Raw genomic sequence first — 17,641 nt, 5'->3', positions numbered from 1 at the left:
ACTTAGGGCGGAGAAAAATCAAGTGTCAAGGTTAAGACTATTTAACTTGAATGACGCACATCTGACAAACATAGACTTCGGATCTGGAAGCCCTGCCTTGTTGTTCAGAAGGGGTGTTGAGGCCTGAGGAGGGGGAAAAGAGTAGCTTAGCATCACATCGCAAGTCAGTGTGAAACTGGAAGGAGATCCCAGTGATTGTCTCCCATACTAGGGTTGAGTTAAGACCATCTTTCTGGTCCAAGACTCATGGAAGATGATGTTCTTCCCCACCCAATGCTGCACATGTAGACCGAACCCTGTGACCTTTTTGCAATTTCATAAAACAGTGCAAATCAATTAGCCTTTATTGAGATCATATTGAATGCTCAGCATTGTCCTCAGGCCACAAGGAAGCAAGAGAAAGAAGAGTCAGGCTTGTTTTTGATTCAGCAATCAAGAAGTATGGCCAAAAAGCAATGGGAGAGCATCACTGGGCAGACCAGAAGAAAATGCACACATGAATATATGCACACCTCAAGGTCAGGTGCAAGTGACTCAGGGTAGACCAGAAGGGAGGCCATGGATGATGCTTGGAAGTGGGTTGGTTTGAGGGTCTCAAGAAAGAGGTAAGGACACAGGAATCAGGGAAGCCAGGCCCTTCTGCCCTTTATCTCTCAGAAGAACTTGAGTTGGGTGGGGAAGTTCTGTCCAGGGAATAAAGACTTTGGTCTGATGGTCACTGAGGAGTGCTCCTGCCCTGTCTGGTGGAAGGCCACTCTCTCTGGAGTCCAATCAATGAGCAGCCAAATTGGAGGGGAGATTCCTTGATGTTCCCATACACCCAGAGGTCTACAGATGACCCCAGAGATAAAGGGGTAAAACCCATGCAAAATCCACTCACCCTGGGCTGCAGAAAGAGACCTTGGGGACACAGGCATCCCCAGTAGAAAGGACGTCCACACAGTAAACATCAGAGTGGCTGCAGCCTTGTGCACCTGAGGGAGTGTAAGCTACAAGAGAGTTAAGTCCATGACACAAGGGGGCCTGTGGACCTCTCTGGGAACACATGGGCCATCCCTGAACTCCATGGAAGCAGGGATGTCTGGTATTGACCATTGTCAGGTTGACCCAGTATAGGCAAACACCTTCTCCAGGCTGCTGTGGGGATGGGCAGCATGCTGGTGCTTATCAGCAGGGAAAGGGCCATTTCTAAGTTCAAACCTTGCCCTGAGTGAGATACCCAATAACTGCATCTCTCAAAGCTCTATCTCAACTTTTTTGGAAAAGTTCATCTTTTCCAATCTCTACTACCACATTAGCAATCTCTACTACCACATTAGCAATCAAACACAAAAGCCAGATTACTCTTGTTTGGGGGAAAGTGATTCTAACTGGGTGACCATCAGAACACAGAGTCCATGATTATGGGGACATCAGGGACTGTTACTGGGTCCCTGGGCCCTCCCTCTGCCAGCAGGAGCCCCAGGTAATAATCATTAGTGCTAGTAGCAAATGTTTCTGAGAAAAGACAAGAATGTGTGACTTCCTTTGTCACTGAAATATGATGGAAGTTCCCCAGGTTGTCCCTCCCAGGGCAGATATCTTTAAAAGACAGTGTGGGTGATTTGTTCTCTGTCCTTCTTCATGACATGAGACTAGCAGAGTTCCAGATGGTGGGCTGTCTGTTAATCCAGGACTGCTAATGAGCATGGTAAGGGGCACATTCCCCTCTGATGACTTCAGATGAACATGTAGCCCAAGGGAGAAATTATTTCAAGTTTGTAGAAGTTTAGAGTTGTTCGTTACTACAGCACAACGTGTCCCATCCTGACTAATACACCACCTAGCTTAAAGCTTTCCAATGGTTTCCTTCACAATAATGATGCTATCCTAAACCTTTACCATGATCAATAAGATTCTAAATTATCTGGTTTCTGATTCCTTCCAAACTCATCTTCCACTGGTCCTGCTTTGCTCACTTCCTTCCAGCCATGGTGATCTTTGACATGTCAAGCTCATCCCTCCCTGAAAGAATTGACACTTGCTGTTATCTCTGCCTGGAATAATCTTCTCCCAGATTCTCACCCCCAGGTGGATTCAGATCCAATCAGATGCCATCTCCTTGGAGAGACCTTCTCTGACCTCTGTCAAATGAAACCCAGTCACTCTTTATTATATGAACCTCTTTATACTTTTTCCTGAGCATCTCTTACTTTCTAAAATAAGTCTTTTGTTTGTTTGTTTATGTTATGTTTCTGTTTATTTATGTTATGTTATCCTCTCCCTTAAAGTATGAGACAAGAAAGTTTTCTGATTACAGTACCTAGAACAGGGTCTGGTACATAGTAAGAGTTCAGTAAACATTTAATGAGTGAGCAAATGAATACACAAACCAGCAAAATTCATCACCTCATGGCTGGGATCCAAAAGAGAAGCTCAATGAATGGCATTCATTTTTACAAACAGATAACAACTCAGCCCAGAAACCCAGCGGTGCTAGCTGTACGCAGTCTCTGGCAGAGAGACCCAGCTCCAATTTGGAGCACTGACCATTTCCTCCCAGATTTAGGCACTGGATTCACTGTGATAAATGGCCTGAGCTCCTCATTGCATTTAATGGCAAGCCCTGATCCAAGTGGAATCGCAGCCAGGTGGCTCATGGGAGACTTGGAATATGACTTCCAGATAGACCACAAAACCTGGAGAAGCTAACACTGTTCCAGATACATTAACTCATAATCCCCAGGAAGCCCACACTTCTGGTGAGAGAAGGGGTAGCTCCCCTCTCCACAAGCACTAATAGCCTTGGTTAATCCTCATCCCAGTGAAAGATTCTTGCCCATGTGTCTGGAGAAACTTCATCAACGTCAGCACGAGGGTCCAATGCAGAGAGAGACAATTGCCCAGACAATATCTGCTCAGCAGCCTTCTCGGGTTATGGATTGTGTAGGTCTTCGTTGAGATTGCCCTGGAGCTGCTGGGGGGCCAGTGTTACCCCCATGGCCATCTGGCTTAGCTCATCTGCCTGTTCTCTGTCTCCAGAGAAAGACAATGGTCACGATGGTCACTGTACCTGGTACATCAGCCCTTATTCTCAGTAGGGACAGAGGAATTTGGGTTTCTGCCTCAAAAAAAAGGAAAAGGATGGGGCTCTCATCCAAGATGTCCATCCAGCAAGCAAATGGGCTGTTCTAGCCTTCCCATGCATCCTCTCTCTAGCGCTTGTGCCCTCCCCACCCTGCCCCTGCTGCTCCTTTTGTCTCCTGTTCTCTTTCTTTCTCAAGCCTTTGACTGAGACCTTCCTCCAGGTCTTAGAACTCAGCCTTTGCTTTTCATTCTGCTCTCTGTCTTAGCAGAGCAGTTCCCTCCATGCTCACAAACACAACATCTCCCCTCTCGTGGCTACTTACAATCCACCTGGGTTTTCTCCTTTTGGCTGGTTTTGGAGGGTGTTAGCAGTGGTCTTTAAAGTGACTCTTAATCTCACAAAACAAACTGAGGGTTGCTGGGGGGAGGGGGGTTGAGAGAAGGGGGGTGGGGTTATGGACATTGGGGAGGGTATGTGCTTTGGTGAGTGCTGTGAAGTGTGTAAACCTGGCGATTCACAGACCTGTACCCCTGGGGATAAAAATATATGTTTATAAAAAATAAAAAATTAAAAAAATAAACAGCAATCCACAAACTGATGTCCATTCATGGGAAAAAAATGAAATAAAAATAAAGGCTAAGGAGTAACTTTTTGATGAAATTTTTAGTTGATAAAATTATTCACTTTAAAGGGCTGATTATTATATGTCTTCATCTGGGAAGATTTTTTTTCTTCAACAAAATAGAGATGGTGGCTATTTATTTTCCTGCAATCTTCTGGCCAAAGAAAAACCTGGCAACCTCAAATTGGAGACCAACTTGGGGTCTCCCAGTTGTTATAATGTTTACAGTCTCATGAAATTCAGAATCTTGAGAACAGGCAGACCATAGGACACCCTTACCTGCCTGTGCAGTCTCTGCCTGGGTACATGATGCTGAAACCCTCTTCCTCCTCTTTCCCAGGTCCCAGGTTCACAAATGAGCCCTCTGCTGTCAGCTCTCAGCTGTTCTGTCTCATCAGAGGCGTGACCGTGCTCTTGACCCTGGAATCTCCAGCTACGGCCATCTTGGGGTTCTCCCTCATTCAATGGACTGCACACCTTAGGTTATTCCCCTCCACTTCTTTGGGTTCCCCCTCTTTCTCTCCATATCATCACCATGCCCATGATTCACTGACCTGTCACATCATACAATTAGGGCATAGCCTCCTCCTGTTTCCATAGATCAGTATGTTTCCTGACCCATCCTAGTCTACTGTGTGCAAACTGGAAAGCTAATCTTGTTCAAACTCTGAACAAGAAGTTCTAGAAGTCCCAAACTGTGGGCCAAGGCACTGTGCCCCAAAAGAATACATAGGAGACACATAGAAAGGTGGGGATTTTTCATCTCTTTTTTTTTTTCTTTTTTTTTATGGCATCACTGGGTTTGCATTCTTGCAAGCCAACACTTCTCTGGAGCCAGAGCAGGGGCCCATTCTGGGTGGCTGGCCCCTCCAGTCTGCCCAAACCCTATTATAACTCCCTACGGCATAGACCTGCCCTCTCCATTCACCAATGTCACCTACGCATTGTCTGAAGGCACTTTTACCCCAGCCCTAGATCTCCCATGCCCTCCTCTTCAAGCAACTCGAGCTCATCCATTCCAGGCAGAACCGAAGGAAACCGCTAAGTTAGGAGCCAGGTAGAGCTCCCCACCCTCTGCCTTGGTTTCCCTTTCTGTGGAATGGGGATATGATCTTTTTCTCTGGAACACCATGAGACAAAATGAAGAAGTGCATTTTTTTTTTAATGCTTTGAGCTCCTTGGAAAGCAGGTAACATAAAAATTCAAGGTGTTATTATTAGAGAGTAAGAAATTTTGTTCTATGCTAATTAAACTCACACCTTACCACTTTACACACAGGCAAGAGCCAGCATGACAGCGTGACATGCTACCGAGCAGAGGAGCTCTGCCTGCGAGCAGGAGACAGGCCGACTCTGCCGCCGCATCGGCGGTGATGTGTGCTTAAATCTGCCTCCCGCTCCCCACCCCTCTTCCAGCCTGGCCTCCGACACCTGCGGGAGAGGCTGATGGAGCTCTCGGCTCTGCACAGAGCAGTGACTGTTCTCTGCACGTGTTAAGGAGTTGTCAAGCTGAGGTCAGGCCTGTGAAGATTTAGTAAGGCAGCCAACAAAGTTTCCCCACCACTGGGTTGCCACCACTCACCGATATGCCTGCGGGACGCTCGCGAGAAAACAGATATTTCTCCTGTGATGGCTTTAGCGCTCCTCTGGGGATTCGGACTTTGTCCCCCTCCACCCCCAGGGAGGCTGCTCACAGGGCAGGTCCCAGGACCCAGGGAATCCCCGCGAGGGACAATGGGCGCCAGTCCTATTGATCCGGTCGCCCTATGGTAAGGGACAATTGCAAAACACCATTTTCCCCCCTGCTTTTTCCAGGGCCAAAGAAGAGACTATCTATGGGAGGTAATGGAGCTGTCACTGAGAAGAGAGAAGTGGAAATTCACGGTTCTCTTGTGAGGCAAAGACATCTGTGTTATTGTACCCTACGCCAATAGTTTTTAAAACAAAGTCATAAAACAAGCTACTGTACATAAGAGGGGTGAAAGCTAGGCGGGGCTCCCCTCCCTCTGGGTGGGTTTCAGAAGAGAAACAAACCTTAGAAAATAATGAAGAGCGAGATGACAATGACTGACCACAGGACGTGACCCCGGGAATGGAGGTTAATGCGGAGACGAGCACCTCGGTCTCCCTCCAGAAGAAGAACCCTGTTTGCGTTCAGGACAGAGAGGCTGAGCCATGCCGGAAAAAAGGCTGGAGTGACACAGGTCAATGGAGAATGGAAGAATGCGTGGCGCTGGGCCTGCTTTGATGCAAGTCACCCCCAGAACTGTGCCACCTGCTCCCCAACACACCCCCCTCCCACGCACACATCTGTCCTGGGCGTCCGCGCATGCCCAGTTTTCCCAAGTACCGACCCACTCACTCTCGTAAATAGCGGAGAAACAGCCCGGGCGGAATCACTATCTGCATTTTACAGATGAGGAAACAGAGCCCAGAAGGGTCTCTTGGCTGGCCGATGCCACAGCACAACAGGCCTTCTGACCTCACGTCCGAGGAACACTTGAAGGACCTTTTGTGGTCATCTCTGTCATAATAAGATGGTCTGTTTGTCCCTCTGTCATACCCACTCCCCACAGTAATATACACCAGGTGATTGGAGCCTCTTCTGGAAAACCAAGTGAGGCACTGACCCACACTGGCCATTAGCCGGGGCCAGCTGAGCTCTCGTGCGCAGCCCGCTGAGTTCAGCAGATGGACCAAGAGTTCAGAAGATGGACCAACCATCCAGATGGAGAGTTGTCCTCTTTGTTTCTGAGGGGTGTAGTTTGGGCCTTAGAGTTTCAGACCTCACACTTGGAAGGAGCCTCACTCCAAACTCCCAGAAGTATAAAGATCTACTCCCCACTCCCTGACAGATGACAATTTGGGCTTGTCTAGACTGGGAGGGTTTGGAGCCTGCCCTATCACAGAGAACTCAGGAACAGCTCCCACGCCGAGTCTTGGCCACAGTTCCCTGGGTTGGGATGAAGACTCAACTGCCGCCATCCATAGACTGACCAGTGGACTTCAGACCCAGAATCAGAAGAGGAGCTGAACCAGCACTCTGTCAGAATTGAGAATTAGGGAAATGGGAGGCAGTGAGCTGCTACCAGTGAGCAGACTGGTTTCAGGTAACTAGGTCTGGTTAGAGCCAGAACCATAATAATAAGACCAAAACCACTACAAGCTGGTTTTGAGGAACAGAAGGAAGAAGACATTGGATGCAGGGTAGCATGCACTGTGGTTTGGTTTGACCCCCCCCCCCCCCAGCTCAAGTCTGTATCAGCAGAGCCACAGTGGCTGCGTATGGTTGCACAGGCCATGCACTGCATACACAGTGGTATGGGCTCTTCTACTGGTGGTGGCTCCGAGGGACCCTCTGCCTGGTTTCCAGGACCTTGGGCTACATGCTGCAGGATTGTGTTTGATCCCCAGCTCTGCCTCTTACTGGGTGACTTTTGCTGCCGCCTGGTCTCTCTTGGGGCTCAGTGCTCTGCATCTATGAAATGGGAAAGCAGTGCTAATTCTATTGATCTCAACACCGTCGGGAAGAAAAGAGGAGATTGTAGATGAGAGGGGGCTTTCAAGAAACTTTTTTAAAAAATGCAAATATAAGGGTCATCATTCTTGAAAAAAAAAAGAAAAAGGAAAAGAAAGAAACAAAGCAAAACTCTGTGATGGCTGTTCAGACAGGAAATGAGTGGAGTGAGTCACATGAGGCCAGGGTGGACATACCTCGTAGGAGATAAGCTTCTTCTCTGGCATCAAGACAAGTGGTGCGGAGCCCCGTACAGCTATCCCTCGGCAGCTGGTGGCCCATCTCCCCCAGAGCAGCGTGTGTGTCCTGGCTCCCTCCTGCCCCTTCTCTGAAGCACTGTCCCCTGCCATGGGCACTTCCAGGCTGGGAAGCTTGTCCCCTGCCCTCCATCATTAGGATAGCCCACAGTCAATGACTGCCTGATCTAAAAAGCCAGGAACGTGGCCTCCAGTTGTGGTTAATGTGGTTGTGTGATATCCTGGCCACACTGGCTGTTAGTCAGCAAGATGTCCGGGCCATTCGGCCCCCACTGTCACCCCAGCGCAGGAAACCCACCTGCCTGTGTATACACTGAAGGGATTCTAAGAAGCATGTGACCTGTGTTTCTCAGTTCCTTGGCAATGGACATTTTTTTTCATTATTTTCCTCATTTTCCCCATGCAGAAGCTCCTTGAGCACCCATTCATACAGGGGACTCTGAAGGAGTGTGAGGGGAAAAAAGAATCTTTGCAATGTATATTAGTAACATTTAATTAGCCTTGGATTACTTATTAAGTGACGATTATCCCTATTATGTCTGTCACAGATGAGCGACTACATACTGTCTCTGGTTTATGGGCCTAAAGTTCTCCATCGAGTGTCACAAATTCCCATTATGTCCCAAGCACTGGGCTTTGCATTTGGAGGCAAATCATCCCCCTCTGAACGGCCAGACATCCCCCCATTGACCTGGCAATGGAGGAGGGTTGGATCAGCCTTACCTCCAGTAAATGCAGAGGACTCATTAGCGACACTCCTGAGGGGTGACGCCATCACTGGGAGGGAGTCGAGCCACTGCCCCTGGGCACAGGCTCTCCCAGGGCATCATCCTCGGGGGTGCGTGTTGTCAGTCTGGGTCTCGTGGGTGTCCCATGCTTCCTAATCTTCAACCCCTTCATTTTCTCTTTGGAAAAACAGACTTTCACGGCTATACCTGAAACTTCCAATTATGGAGGAGACAAACCGGCGTACAGAAGCCAGGACACCCATGTTATGGAAAGACCCTTTTAACTCAAATGTCCCCTAGGCCTCTGTCTCTGTCCATGACCCCCTCCAACGATACCCTTCACATAGAAGCTGGACCTTTCAGAAATATGTTGCCAGCCCACTGTGCCAGGTTACAATCTCCCCCCTTCGCGAGTGCCCCGAAGGTCAAGGTGAAGGATGGACGGGTAGATGCCAGAATCCTCAAATGGCCACAAACCCATCTTCAGATTTTATCACGAATTTATCATGGCTTTAAAAAAAAAAAATGCATAGCACCCAGCACAAGCTTTGGCCTTCTCAGCATCGATGATCTTTCCAATCCCTTCGACTTAATGTATTTTGAAAGGCTAAGCTAAGGTCCACAGACGGTCAGACACAGGGTAGGAAGTGGGGGCTGTCTTACGGGAATGTCTGGTGAAGGGAGCGGACTTGCAAGCCACCCAGGAGGGACGAGGGCAGGTGAGGACAGAAAGGGGGTGAGCGGCTCCAGACAACGCGGCCCCCGCGGCACAAGGACGAAGGGCGCGGAAGCTGGCAAAGCACCTGGAACGTTTCTACCCGTCTCGCCATTTCCTGCATCTCAAACTCGGAGCTTTTGTGCAACGGAAACCAAAGCAGAAATGTGCACTTTGAGTGTAAATGGGCTCAGCACACAAATTAAATGTAAATAAAAAATGCGAAAAGATAACAAGGCTGACATCAATAATAGGAATCTAGCGTGACGAATCTGTCCTGCTCTAAAGTAAAACGCCATTCGTGGTGTTCAGGTGATAGTAAGTTCCACTGAGCATGGTGTGTTGTGGTCAGCGGGCCTCCCACCTACCGCCGTGAGACCTGCGTGCCTGGAATGCACCACCTGCCCTGTGGCTTATCCTTGGGGACCCGCCAAGTCTCCCTTATTGGTCCGCAGCACCTGGACTACACCCCTTTGGCAAACTGGATCAAGCCATACCATCAAACGTGGGCTCTGACGTCACAGAGGGCACTCAGAATGCTCTTACATAATTTGTGTGGATACACTTCCCACCCCTTCACACATATGAGACGCTTGTGATCTATCAGCTGAGGTGCGAAATGTAAACCTGAGGCTCCCTTGATCACCATCCTTGACCTCTTCCCGTCTGAGTGGCCCCTCATCAGCACAGGAAGCAGAGTGGGGGGTTATTTACTTGAAGTCTAGAGCCCAGGGCCTCGCCCTGAGTCCTCATGCTTCCGTTTCTGCTGTGTGAACTTGGGCCAGTGGCTTCACCTCTCTGTGCTTTATTTCCTCCCTTTGTCAAATGAAGATCAGAATGGTATCTGCCCCACAGGATTGTTGCGAGCATTGGAGGCATGTTAATATATGTAAAATATTTAGAACAGTGCCTGGCATGATGTTAGCACTGTATAATATTAACACCCATTATTCTTAGGTTGATGTGGCTCTTTCTAGATCATTTGTACATATTTATTCATGTACAAATATATTCAGGATGTTTGGTTGGGTTAAAAAATATTAAGATGAAACCATCCTCTGTGAACCTTTCTGCAACTCGCTTTTACTCTGAATCATCTGTGAGCTTCAACATTCCCTCCCCTGCATCTCCCCTAGACACCGGCCAACGGGATCCTACGGAGTGTTTACAGACCCATCAAATGGGGAGGAAAGGCGTCACAGGCTCCCCCCTCTGTTCTGCTGGTCCACTCTGGTCCAGCCTTCAGAGCACGTTGCTGCAGAAGTCCCATACCCTGGCTTGGTCCTGCTCAGACCACCGGTTCCTTATTACGTTGCAAAACAACCCAGGTGGCCAAAGGCACTGAAAAGTCCTGAACTGAAGTTCATTTTAAATGCACTAAGACACAGAACAATCCAGAGGAAAATGAGCCCACTGTGAGAGAGTGTGTGTGTGTGTGTGTGTGTCCACGAGTGCACACACACACACATGCCAAGAATCACGCCGGGATGGCTCCAGCTCCGGCCTTAGGGCACGTGTGGATGGCGCTGGTGGAAACAGAGCCACTTTCAGCAGTGACTGCTCTAGTTTTCGGCATCAAATACCCCCTGGTTATTGGCAATGAGGCACCATTTCTACCGTTCCACAACTCTTGCCCTCGGCTCCTCGCCTTACCTGATGAACGCGCTAAGTCCACCGACACAGTGTTTGGGGAATGGCAGGGGCCAAAGACATCGCGGATGGAGCCCCCGGCCCCCAGCTCCGTGCTGCTCCCAGGAAGATGGAACAGGATGGCGGGACGGCGGTGAGCATTTAACTCTACACTTAACTATTCTCATTAACGAGCTCTCTGGTGCAGGTCTTCACAGCAACTCTCCGGCTCCCGAGGCTTTGTCATCCCACCCACGGCAACCTCTGTTAGTCAATAATAACAGCTTATTTAAAAATAGCAGCATCAACTTGTTTGCACGGTTATTATCGGTGCCTGGCTTCTATCCCCAGAAGACTCGGGAAAGGTGTGCGACCTGCTTCCTCCCGAGCCTCTCGCGCTGAACCTGTTTCCAGATCTGAGGGGGGAAAGACAGGCAGCGTCTTTAGCAAACACTCACGACGTAATTGCCAGGCAGTTAGGGTCTGCGACAGTAAAATACAGCCGTTGGCCGCACGGTAGGTTCATTAGTCAATAAAGCATTGCCACGCGTTTTATTGAATTGTAACCCTATTTTGCCCTGATGAGGACCTTGTGGAGTTCCCTCCTCCAAATAAATCTGAGTGATTCATTTAGCATTCAAAGTCGGGTAAAAGGAGGATTTGGTCCCATTCCAATGCAACCCTACTCCATTAGCTATCTTTATTATTATCTGCCTCTGCCCCCCTCTTGTCAGTGGGGACGTTTTGATAAAAGCTCATGTCGGAAATAAATCAGGATGTGAGGGGCAGGATGGGCCCAAGACAGCTCTCCTTGTAGAGAGCCGTCACCCCACCTGTTTATGTAGAAACTGATCCTGCCTCCACAGTGGTCCCCAGAAGGGCCCACGCCTGGTGACGAGGCCAAGTAGGCGAAGTCCCAGCTGCCCTGTGCCCTCTCAGCCAACTGGCAAATAAGAAGCTTCTCCTTTCTCTAACGTCAGACTCGAAATGAATTTAACATGATCTAATGAATGCTAGAAAGCTGTAAGCGGCGTTTCATTGTCGAGGCTATTTATGGAGGGACTGACATTTTGCCTTATCCCTAAAATGCCCACCCCAAAAGTCAGCTGGATATTAAAAAAAAAAAAAAATTACAGAGTATACGTTGATTTTATTCGTTCCGTATTTGTTCAAAACATCACAAATATTTGTAGGCAACATTCTCGTATGGTGGGATCCAGGATAATCTAAGCAAGAAGGTTGGTTTAAAAATCAAAAGGAGTGAGAGATAGAAAAGCCACTCATGAAATATTGTGAAATTATGGATTGTCGTGAAAAACATCCCTTTTGCTTTTAGGAAATGTTATTTTTAAAGTGTAGGGAATGTGAAACTTTTTACCAGGACCTCGGGTCCACGACCTAACTAATTTTTAAATAACTGGCGGGAAAATGCTAAGAATGAAGGCGCATCCCAAATAGAGTAAGACAGGAAGACCGGGGAATCTTAAAAACCCAGCATCGAGGACACACTCCAACCTGCCAAGACAAGTGGAGGGACATCAATCCGCCCCTCCTCCCCATTCCTGGTCAGAGCCGCAGCGTGTCCGGTTATTTCCAGCACTGTGACACAGAGCCTCACTACCACGTTCTGGGGTGCTGTTTGGCTTTTGGACTTCATTAATGCCATGCTTCCTTCCCCAGCGTGGCCTTCCAGGCAGGCGCTCCCGCTCAGCAAGGTGCCCTCTGCAGAAGCAGCCACAGAAGCAGCCGTGGGAATGCATCAGCCAAGGGGGCCACGGATGCACCGTTTGCCTTAGATGGTTCTCCGGACAGCTGACAGTTCAACAACGTGAATTTGAATAAGAGCACTCGCGGGCAGGAACAGCAGAGATTTTTTTTTTTCTAGCCATCAAGTGCCGTAAGAAAGTCTGTTACAGTAGCCAGAGGAGGCTGCCAGAGTGGGTTTAAAGAGGTCCAAACAAAGCCGATATAGCCAGACAGACCCGAGCCATGGACACATAAAGTGATGGGGATGGTTCCACGGTTTCAGGTGTTGATTTCCAGGAAGTGGTCCCTGTTGCCCTGGGCCAGACACCAGGAGGCGAGCCCGTGCGTGCAAGCAGTCCCTCGGCAGGAGCATTTCCCTTCCTGGGTCTCTTTCCCTCTGCTTCTGCCATGTGCAGCCCTGATGCCCATCACTAAAAAAACAAGTTCATAATTTAATTTGGGGGGATCGGTTGGCAAATGCTCATTAAACAACTGGGTCTTTCGAAATGCTATCTTTAGGTTTTTTTTAATTGACCTATTATTTTGCTGGCTCTGGCTGCCACAACCCCCACCGCAAACAAGGAGATCCTCGCTACCTGGACTTTCTTTGATGAATAGTTTTAATTAAAAAATTCTGTACCGTAAGTATTTTAATGTTACAAACATACCAAAGGTATGCAGTCATAAATTTAAAAACACATTTAAATTAATCTATAAATATGCTACAAAATTGACAGGGTATATTTAAGCAGGGGGATGTGGCATAGATAGCTAATGATGACAATTAAGAATCGTGTAAAATAAATGAAAATCAATACTCCGAACAGTTTGGGGGAAAGGGAGAAAAGAGAGGAACTAAAACAACACGTAGTTTTTCTATTAGGCGAAAAATGAGTGGCTGCTGGAGTCTTGAAATGTCTGCGGCATGGGAAGAAGAGTGGTTGGAGGGAGTCTTTGCACATCGTCGTGCATCGTAAAAACTCACGGGGGACCCTGCTGGGGTGGCTGGAGGGGCCAGCTTGGGCCTGGTGGCCTGGGAGGAGGAAGGGTCAGCTTCAATTCCTTAAACAAAATCCACAGCGTGCCAGTTACAGATCTGAAAGGAAACCATCAAATGTTCCTGAGCTCCGTCCCTAGACGCTGACATGCGGACACTTTCCTTTTTTGCACTCGATGGTCTGTTTTTTGCATTTTTAGCAGCATGACAAGTGGTGCGGGTGCTCGTGTCCCAGGAGGCAGGAGGGTCCTGGAGCCAAGATGACCAGTTAGCTAGTGCCCTCTACTAAACGGGTCTCAGAACGCTCTGCGTGCCGCCTTGTAGAAAGCATCATCTGCAAAGAGATGTGCGTGCCACTCCCACTGATCCGCAGAGTGCTTTGCTAAGCCGAACCAGGAGCTGTGCTCTAACCTTTATTACTACATTCATATTAACAGACAACTCTGCATCTTTCAATCATGTATTTGCCTCTAATTAAGGCATATTCACTTTTTTTCCCCCTAATTAGGTATTCTTTGTTGCATAATGTTTGCTCTAATCTTTCGGAATCTTTCTCAATATCCAGTCATTACAGGCTCCCCTCCAATCCAACCAAAGCATGTTATTTTTTCTGCTAATTATATCCTCATTTGCAGATTGGCGCCTTTTCTGATTGGCTCTGTGCAGTAGTTGCTATGACTTCATTAGCCGCGTCTCCTGACCCTGTTATTTCTTGTGACAGGACTCGCCCCTCGTGTCCTGTGGTTCCAGATCCCTGGGTCACTTCTCGCCAGGGTTGAAATCGTGTCAAACACGCAAGGGTTTAGGGTGTGAGAATCACTGTTTCGGTGGCTAATTACTACACACAGCCACGGTACACATTACCGCTGTTGGCTGGGCCTTCCTCTCCTCTTTCTTTCTTTCTTTCTTTTTTTTTTTTTTTAAATGAATGTTTTAAAGGTGTCATTAACAGGTTAGTTTCATTTTTTTTTTTTTTAAATGCGCCTGATTAAAAAAAAAAAATGTGTCTCCCTGCTCTAACTCCTAGGGAAGCCACCTTTTAAGCACAAAACCTCACAACCTTTAGTTCTGTATGGGGTGGTTTGTATGGGCCATTATAGAAACAGAGAACTCCAGCTCAACTTGGTTATTGTCAATCTCAAAAACGTTTGCATTTTAAAATTTTTGGAAGTGATGCTAGTAGAATTTTCTAATTCCAGGCATACACAAAATAATGAAAAAAAAAAAAAAACGAGCAAATTTTAAAAACAACATGAATTGCGTAAAACGCCAACACACTAACACAGATTGCAACTGTGAAGAAACAGCAAGAGGAAGCTCTCCGGGCAACCAAATTAACAAAAAAAGAGTTTAACTGATTAGACAAGATCTGTATATTAAGAGATAATTAAAACGCATGAATTACATTTGCATGCAATCTCTTTAATAAGCAGAGCGGAGGAATGGGTTGTGAACATTTGGGGGTACCCAGGGAGGACAGTTGTGGCCGTGATCCCCACTTTCAGATTCTAGGCCATCGGGATAACCCAATTTCCCAGGAATCAGAGACCTGGGAAGAATCAAGCCGGCGGAGTTTAAATGCAAGTTAGTTAATATGAAAAATGCTGTATCTAGTTGTTTGCAAAATTACTTTTGTTGATTAAAAGGCTCTTCAGAACTTCCGGCTGGTGAAAGGGTTTTAAATTGTCTAATGCTGATTGTGATTGCTATGCAGAAAAAAGGCACTGCAAAGCAAACCATTATATCACTGAATCTTTGTTAAGCAGGCCTTGAAAGTGTCTGACAGCATAATTAATCTTGTGATATGAACAAAGAAACCAACTCAATAGTATTGAAGATGCTTATTAAAAATACTAAATACCTTTTTCCACTTAAAAACCTTTTGAAACAGTGCGGGAAGTGGCATTACCTTTTTGTTTCTGCAGCATTTTCAACGAAAATTGATACCAGGGTCTACAGCGCGGCAGCAGAAACTGTGAAGTGGACAACAATAAGAATTAGCTTTAAAAAAAAAAAAAAACAAAAAAAAACCCGACCAAGAGCGCAGACTGGGTTCACCAACCTGCCAACGGGCAGTGTTGACAAGTCCCCATGCCAGAATCCCGCTTGCCCCGTTGAGGCAGACTGAACATTTGACAATCCTCCTTCAGTAACCAGAGCCTACAAAATGTGGGCCCTTCCTTGAAGTTGCTCTTTGTACTTGGGGAACTCAAGTGAGAACTGTGCATACAGTCATATAGGATTCCCAGCAGCTACTGAGACATAAGGCAGATTCGGATCCTTTTGGGGGTTCCTTTTAGTTAGGGGAGAGTCTGCGTGCCCTGGGGAACTGAGCCGTGTCTATGTCCTGGGAAAATGACTGAAGCCCCAAGGAGCCACCAGCACGATATTTTTTTTTTCTTTTGTCTTGAAGTGTAGTTGACACACATGTTACGTTAGTTTCGGATGTGCGACATTGTGATTGGACGAGTCTACACATTATGCTACCCTCGTCGCAAGTGTAGCTACCATCTGTCACCACACAATGCTGTTACAATACCATTGACTGTGTTCCCTACGCTGCGCCTTTCATACCAGTGACTTGCTCATTCCCTACAGGAAGCCCATACCTTCCCTTCCCCCTCGCCCATCTTGCCCATCACCCCACCCTCTCCCCTCTGGACACCATCAGCTTGTTCCCTTATTTATGGGTCTGTTTCTGCTTTTGTTTGTCTATGTGTTCCTTTGCTTTGTTGTCTACATCCCCCGTGTAAGTGAAATCATACCGTATTTATCTTTCTCTATTTGACTTACCCCCTTAGCATAATACCCTCATACATCTTGTCGCAAATGGCAAGATCGCATGCTTTTTTATGGCTGAGTAATAGTCCATTGTAATATACTCCCCATCTTCATCCATCTGTCTATCAATGGACACTTAGGTGGCCCCCATATCTTGGCTATTGTAAATAATGCTGCAATAAGCACAGGGGTGCATATATCTTTTCAAGCTGGTGTTTTCATTTTCTTTAGGTAAACACAAAGCCGTGGAATTACTGGATCATAAGGTAGTTCTATTTTTAATTTTTTAAGGAACCTCCGTAGTATCTTCCAGAGTGCTGCACCAGCTTGCATTCCCACCAGCAGTACATGAGGGATTCTTCTTATCCACATCCTCTCCAACACTTGTTATTTTTTGTCTTTTTTGATTCCAGCCATCCTGACACGCGTAAGGTAGTCCACCCGCAGTCCTGCAGGCCCGAACACTGCAAGGAGAGGAAGGGGCAGTGTCTTATGAGTGGGGGAGGGCTTTCCCTGCATGGGATTTTTGCCCAGGATGGTGGCTAAAGAGAGGGCTGATGTGACACATTTGCAATCGGCAATTGCTGAGTAACTACAAACTACATAATTTCAGTACATACGTCAATAAACATTCATTTAGCCCCCACATCTGTGGAATGACCTGGGGGGGTTGGCTGATCTTGGCAGGGCAGTTCCACTGATCTTGGCTGGGCTCACTCCTGCAAGTTAGCTGGACTCAACTGACCTCTGCTGGACCTAACTGGGCAACTCAGCTTCATGAATTCCTCATCCTCACTAGCCCAGGCATGTTCTTCTTATGGAGATGATGGCAGAATATAAGAGAGCAAATGGAAACTGAGGAGGGGGCTTAAGACTCAGGCTCTAGCTGGAGGTTAGTGCCATAGAGTGACCAGGAAGTAGTCATTGGAACAGAAACTGTGCAGAGAATGTCAGAAGAGGAACTGAAATGGACCCACTTATATATTTGTACTGGGCATGCTTATGTCCTACACTTTTTGATTAAAGAGAGGTTTAACATCTCATTATAACTCAGAGCCTTCTGCAAAGTAAGACTGAAAGGCAATTTCTTTACCTTGGTATTGAGGAAAATAAATTCAAAGGAACTATTGGTTTGCCAGAATGCCAGTAATTAGATGAGAGGTATATCAGGAGAGTATGGATTTGAAAGGGGATGGCATAAACCATCATTATTTGCAGTTGATATGTCCATCAACCAAACAAACACACAAAAAAGGAAAACCCAAAATCAAGATATTTCCATTTCCAGGAAAGATATTTCCATTAATAAGAAAGTTCAGCAAGATGGCTAGTAGAACATCAAACCACAAAAATCAATAGCATTTCTTTTCACCAACTACAAACAACCAGGAAATACAATGAAAAAATAAGACCTTGTTCATTACAGCAACAACACCTAAAGTATACAGAAACAATACCTTTAAAACTCTAATGATAACACTATAAACATACCAATTCTCCCACACTTAATTCATAAATTTAATTCAACATAAATAAAAATTCAAAAAATCCAAATGAGGTTTTTAACAAAATTCACAAATGTA

At 46.8% G+C, this 17,641-nt stretch overlaps 1 long non-coding RNA gene across 2 annotated transcripts in view; it reads right to left on the bottom strand.

Moving 5' to 3' along the window:
- Positions 1-17,641, bottom strand: part of LOC116579910 — a 51,710-nt gene that overhangs the window by 19,652 nt on the left and 14,417 nt on the right. The window contains exons 2-3 of one of the 2 annotated variants that reach the window (XR_004281452.1): positions 15,187-15,250; positions 14,733-14,826 (exon numbers count right to left, since the gene is read on the bottom strand). This is a non-coding gene — a long non-coding RNA (uncharacterized LOC116579910). Of the gene's footprint in view, positions 1-14,732; positions 14,827-15,186; positions 15,251-17,641 lie in introns of those variants that run through there. The other variant, XR_004281453.1, reaches the window with a different exon arrangement.

Source organism: Mustela erminea, chromosome 19 (genome assembly GCF_009829155.1).
Source record: "Mustela erminea isolate mMusErm1 chromosome 19, mMusErm1.Pri, whole genome shotgun sequence".
NCBI classification, from domain to species: Eukaryota; Metazoa; Chordata; class Mammalia; order Carnivora; family Mustelidae; genus Mustela; species Mustela erminea.
The sequence above is the reverse complement of the archived record's forward strand: the minus strand, read 5'-3'. Positions and strand labels throughout refer to the sequence as shown.